Source organism: Procambarus clarkii, chromosome 40 (genome assembly GCF_040958095.1).
Source record: "Procambarus clarkii isolate CNS0578487 chromosome 40, FALCON_Pclarkii_2.0, whole genome shotgun sequence".
Classification (NCBI taxonomy): Eukaryota; Metazoa; Arthropoda; class Malacostraca; order Decapoda; family Cambaridae; genus Procambarus; species Procambarus clarkii.
The window spans coordinates 34,070,374-34,076,774 of record NC_091189.1 but is presented as its reverse complement, the minus strand read 5'-3'; positions in this window follow the sequence as shown (position 1 = coordinate 34,076,774).

The window sequence follows — 6,401 nt, the reverse complement described above, 5'->3', positions numbered from 1 at the left end:
ATGATGGCGGGGGCGAATTGATGGGGGAGGGTTCTCCTTGAGACGTTTGACAGTAAAATGGGGGCTGTAAAGGGGAGGGTGGGAGCCCCTACCCCCATTACCCCCAGGAGGAGGCAGACCCCAGGAGGGTAGCCTGCTACCCCCGTGGGCATGTTGTTGTGTTAACTAGGGGTCAGTGCCCCACGGGGCAGTTAGTCCTGGGCTGTGGGAGGTGAGGTGTGTGGGGGTGACGGGAAGGTGTGGGTGGAGGTGGCTCTCCCAGCCTCCTCCTGGTGACCAGCCGCACACGGCAACAGTACTGCCTTACATCTCTCTCACTCGTTAGTCTCCCGCAGCCATCTATGTCCTCTTGTTCTACTTGCTCTCACTCTAAAGAGGCTGTTCTTGTACACCTTGTCTCTTACCCTTAGTATCTGGCATGTTGTGAACATGTCTACTCTCTTCTCTCTAGGGTTGTGAGATTTAGTTCCCTTTTAACTTCTCTTCATTGCGTATTAAACAAAGTTGTGCCACTTGTGTTATTACAAGCCACTGAACATATATAATTTTGGTTTGGCACTTCGTAAGGTACGGAGTCCAGGCCGGTGCTGCATATTCTTATATGGGTCTCATGCTTGTTGTATAGGTGGCCTTCACACTCCCTATTGTGGCTATAAAGTGCCTCTTTAGTGTTTAACATCCTGATATATATGAAGTCAGGCGTTCCAGATGTTATTCTGATTCCTGGCGCTGACTTCTCCTTGGTGTAGATTCCTTTTATATCCCGCCTTCGCTACCCCCTTACCTTATCTTACACGTGTTTGGGTTGAACTCTAAAAGCCACTTCTGGAGTTTGTCAAGATGTAACTGTAGTTTTCTGCAGTCGTGCAGTTTTACATCCAGGAGTAATGTTAATGTAGCAACGGTGACATGTACCAGGACCTCACTTGGGCAGGTCGCCTCTACGTGTGTCAGCCTCCAGCTCACCGCCTCTCATTGCCTAATATTTTCTGGCCATTGGGTACCTTTTTTTGGCGCCATTGAGTGCTATGCCCAGCTTGTTGGGGCATCTCGTACCACAAACAACCTTTCATCATAGTTGTTAATACTTGTTAACAGTGAAGGAAGATGCATTCAACCCAGACTTCTTTTCCAACCACTTGGGGCGGACGGTAGAGCAACGCTCTCGCTCCCTGCAGGTCCGCGTTCAATCCCCGACTGTCCAAGTGGATGGGCACTATTCCTTCCCCCGTCTCATCCCAAATCCTTATCCTACCATCCCTTCACAGTGTTATATAGTCATAATGACTTGGCGCTTTTCCCTCATAATTCCCTCCCCCCTTCCTTTAATATTATGGCCGGCCTTCCGTCAGGCCCGACAGCTGAGTGGACAGCGCTTCGGAGTCGTAGTCCTGAGGTTCCGGGTTCGATCCCCGGTGAAGGAAACAAATGGGTAGAGTTTCTTTCATCCTGATGCATCTGTTTACGTAGCAGTAAATAGTTACTGGGGAGTTAGACAGCTGCTTCGAGCTGTTTCCGGGGGGGGGGTATAACATAAAGGAGGCCTGGGCGAGGACTGGGCCGCGGGGACGTTAAGCCCCGAAATCATCTCAAGATAACCTCCGTGGCACATGACACGGCCTGCAGGTGCCCCGGGGTCCTCACCCTGGCTGCCTGTCCCCGGGGGTTGAACACTGCCGCTGTCTCCTCACTGTGTTACACAACCTCTCCCGCCTTGCATGTGTCGCAAGTTCCTTTGCAATGTCTTCATCAGCAGTGATATAATGCTTCGTTGCGCTCTCATTGTCGTGGTTGTCGCTCAAGTGACTGTATAGAGGGGTCCCCTTCCCCCCCCCCAGCCTTTGTGTCTACCCTGGAGGAGAGTCTCTGTGGCTCACACACACCTCGTTGTTACTCTCTGTGGCTCACACACACCTCGTTGTTACTCTCTGTGGCACACACACACCTCGTTGTCACTCTCTGTGGCTCACACACACCTCGTTGTTACTCTCTGTGGCTCACACACACCTCGTAGTTACTCTCTGTGGCTCACACACACCTCGTTGTTACTCTCTGTGGCTCACACACACCTCGTTGTCACTCTCTGTGGCACACACACACCTCGTTGTTACTCTCTGTGGCTCACACACACCTCGTTGTCACTCTCTGTGGCTCACACACACCTCGTTGTCACTCTCTGTGGCTCACACACACCTCGTTGTTACTCCCTGTGGCTCACACACACCTCGTTGTCACTCTCTGTGGCTCACACACCTCGTTGTTACTCTCTGTGGCTCACACACCTCGTTGTTACTCTCTGTGGCTCACACACACCTCGTTGTTACTCTCTGTGGCTCACACACACCTCGTTGTCACTCTCTGTGGCTCACACACACCTCGTTGTTACTCTCTGTGGCTCACACACACCTCGTTGTCACTCTCTGTGGCTCACACACACCTCGTTGTCACTCTCTGTGGCTCACACACACCACGTTGTTACTCTCTGTGGCTCACACACACCTCGCTGTCACTCTCTGTGGCTCACACAAACCTCGTTGTCACTCTCTGTGGCTCACACACACCTCGTTGTCACTCTCAGTGGCTCACACACACGACGTTGTTACTCTCTGTGGCTCACACACACCTCGTTGTTTCTCTCTGTGGCTCACACACACCTCGTTGTCACTCTCTGTGGCTCACACACACCTCGTTGTCACTCTCTGTGGCTCACACACACCACGTTGTTACTCTCTGTGGCTCACACACACCTCGCTGTCACTCTCTGTGGCTCACACACACCTCGCTGTCACTCTCTGTGGCTCACACACACCTCGTTGTTACTCCCTGTGGCTCACACACACCTCGTTGTTACTCTCTGTGGCTCACACACCTTGCTGTCACTCTCTGTGGCTCACACACACCTCGTTGTTACTCTCTGTGGCTCACACACACCTCGTTGTTACTCTCTGTGGCACTCCTCAGGCTCACTGATTGATCACTTCCTTCTGTTTGTCTTTTTCATAGTGTCATTTATGAATATTTTTTAAGTGCGTAGGCAGCGGGTGGTGGCAGGTGGCAGCGGGTGGTGACAGGTGACAGCGGGTGGTGGCAGCGGGTGGTGGCAGCGGGTGGTGGCGGGGGGTGGCAGCGGGTGGTAGCAGGTGGCAGCGGGGGGTGGCAGCGGGTGGTGGCAGGTGGCAGCGGGTGGTGGCGGGGGGTGGCAGGTGGCAGCGGGGCATGGCGGGTGGCAGGTGGCAGCGGGTGGTGGCAGCGGGGGGTGGCAGCGGGTGGTGGCGGGGGTGGCAGGTGGCAGCGGGTGGTGGCGGGGGGTGGCAGGTGGCAGCGGGGGGTGGCAGCGGGTGGTGGCAGGTGGCAGCGGGGGGTGGCAGCGGGTGGTGGCGGGGGGTGGCAGCGGGTGGTGGCGGGGGGTGGCAGGTGGCAGCGGGTGGTGGCAAGTGGCAGCGGGGGGTGGCAAATGGCAGCGGGGGGTGGCAGCGGGTGGTGGCAAGTGGCAGCGGGGGGTGGCAGCGGGTGGTGGCGGGGGGTGGCAGGTGGCAGCGGGTGGGGGCAGGTGGCAGCGGGTGGTGGCGGGGGGTGGCAGGTGGCAGCGGGGGGTGGCAGCGGGTGGTGGCGGGGGGTGGCAGGTGGCAGCGGGGCATGGCGGGTGGCAGGTGGCAGATGAGAGCGGGGGGGGTGGCGGGTGGCAGTTGGCAGATGAGAGCGGGGGGGGGGGTGGCGGGTAGCAGGTGGCAGCGGGGGGTGTCGGGTGGCAGGTGGCAGCGGGGGGTGGCAGGTGGCAGCGGGGGGGTGGCGGGTGGCAGGTGGCAGGTGGGAGCGGCGGGTGGCAGATGACAGCGGGGGGGTGGCAGGTGGCAGATGACAGCGGGGGGGTGGCGGGTGGCGGGTGGCAGGTGGCAGATGACAGCGGGGGGGGGGGGGTGGCGGGTGGCAGATGACAGCGGGGGGTGGCGGGTGGCAGGTGGCAGCGGGAGATGGCGGGTGGCAGATGACAGCGGGGGGTGGCGGGTGGCAGGTGGCAGATGACAGCGGGGGGTGGCGGGTGGCAGATGACAGCGGCGGGTGGCAGATGACAGCGGGGGGTGGCGGGTGGCAGGTGGCAGATGACAGCGGGGGGGGGTGGCGGGTGGCAGATGACAGCGGGGGGAGTGGCGGGTGGCAGATGACAGCGGGGGGGGTGGCGGGTGGCAGATGACAGCGGGGGGAGTGGCGGGTGGCAGGTGGCAGCGGGGGGGGGAGTGGCGGGTGGCAGATGACAGCGGGGGGAGTGGCGGGTGGCAGATGACAGCGGGGGGGGTGGCGGGTGGCAGGTGGCAGATGACAGCGGGGGGAGTGGCGGGTGGCAGGTGGCAGATGACAGCGGGGGGGGGTGGCGGGTGGCGGGTGGCAGATGACAGCGGGGGGGTGGCGGGTGGCAGGTGGCAGCGGGGGATGGCGGGTGGCAGATGACAGCGGGGGGGGTGGCAGGTGGCAGGTGGCAGATGACAGCGGGGGGGTGGCAGGTGGCAGGTGGCAGATGACAGCGGAGGGGGGTGGCGGGTGGCAGGTGGCAGGTGGCAGATGACAGCGGGGGGGTGGCGGGTGGCAGGTGGCAGATGACAGAGGGGCGGGTGGCAGGTGGCAGGTGGCAGATGACAGCGGGGGGGTGGCGGATGGCGGGTGGCAAGATGAGAGCGGGGGGGGGGTGGCGGGTAGCGGGGGGTGTCGGGTGGCAGGTGGCAGCGGGGGGTGGCAGGTGGCAGCGGGGGGGTGGCGGGTGGCAGGTGGCAGGTGGGAGCGGCGGGTGGCAGATGACAGCGGGGGGGTGGCAGGTGGCAGATGACAGTGGGGGGGTGGCGGGTGGCAGGTGGCAGATGACAGCGGGGGGGGTGGCGGGTGGCAGATGACAGCGGGGGGTGGCGGGTGGCAGGTGGCAGCGGGAGATGGCGGGTGGCAGATGACAGCGGGGGGTGGCGGGTGGCAGGTGGCAGATGACAGCGGGGGGTGGCGGGTGGCAGGTGGCAGATGACTGCGGGGGGTGGCGGGTGGCAGATGACAGCGGCGGGTGGCAGATGACAGCGGCGGGTGGCAGATGACAGCGGGGGGTGGCGGGTGGCAGGTGGCAGATGACAGCGGGGGGGGGGTGGCGGGTGGCAGATGACAGCGGGGGGAGTGGCGGGTGGCAGATGACAGCGGGGGGTGGCGGGTGGCAGGTGGCAGCGGGGGGGGTGGCAGGTGGCAGGTGGCAGATGACAGCGGGGGGGTGGCAGGTGGCAGGTGGCAGATGACAGCGGGGGGGGGTGGCGGGTGGCAGGTGGCAGGTGGCAGATGACAGCGGGGGGGTGGCGGGTGGCAGGTGGCAGATGACAGAGGGGCGGGTGGCAGGTGGCAGGTGGCAGATGACAGCGGGGGGGTGGCGGATGGCGGGTGGCAAGATGAGAGCGGGGGGGGGGTGGCGGGTAGCGGGGGGTGTCGGGTGGCAGGTGGCAGCGGGGGGTGGCAGGTGGCAGCGGGGGGGTGGCGGGTGGCAGGTGGCAGGTGGGAGCTGCGGGTGGCAGATGACAGCGGGGGGGTGGCAGGTGGCAGATGACAGTGGGGGGGTGGCGGGTGGCAGGTGGCAGATGACAGCGGGGGGGGGTGGCGGGTGGCAGATGACAGCGGGGGGTGGCGGGTGGCAGGTGGCAGCGGGAGATGGCGGGTGGCAGATGACAGCGGGGGGTGGCGGGTGGCAGGTGGCAGATGACAGCGGGGGGTGGCGGGTGGCAGGTGGCAGATGACTGCGGGGGGTGGCGGGTGGCAGATGACAGCGGCGGGTGGCAGATGACAGCGGCGGGTGGCAGATGACAGCGGCGGGTGGCAGATGACAGCGGGGGGTGGCGGGTGGCAGGTGGCAGATGACAGCGGGGGGGGGGTGGCGGGTGGCAGATGACAGCGGGGGGAGTGGCGGGTGGCAGATGACAGCGGGGGGGGTGGCGGGTGGCAGATGACAGCGGGGGGAGTGGCGGGTGGCAGGTGGCAGCGGGGGGGGGGAGTGGCGGGTGGCAGATGACAGCGGGGGGAGTGGTGGGTGGCAGATGACAGCGGGGGGGGTGGCGGGTGGGAGGTGGCAGATGACAGCGGGGCGGGTGGCAGGTGGCAGGTGGCAGATGACAGCGGGGAGTGGCGGATGGCGGGTGGAAGGTGGCAGATGACAGCGGGGGGCTGGCGGGTGGCAGGTGGCAGATGACAGCGGGGGGGTGGCGGGTGGCAGATGACAGCGGGGGGGGGGGGTGGCGGGTGGCAGGTGGCAGATGACAGCGGGGGGGGGGGTGGCGGGTGGCGGGTGGCAGATGACAGCGGGGGGGTGGCGGGTGGCAGATGACAGCGGGGGGGGGGTGGCGGGTGGCAGGTGGCAGATGACAGCGGGGGGAGTGGCGGGTGGCAGA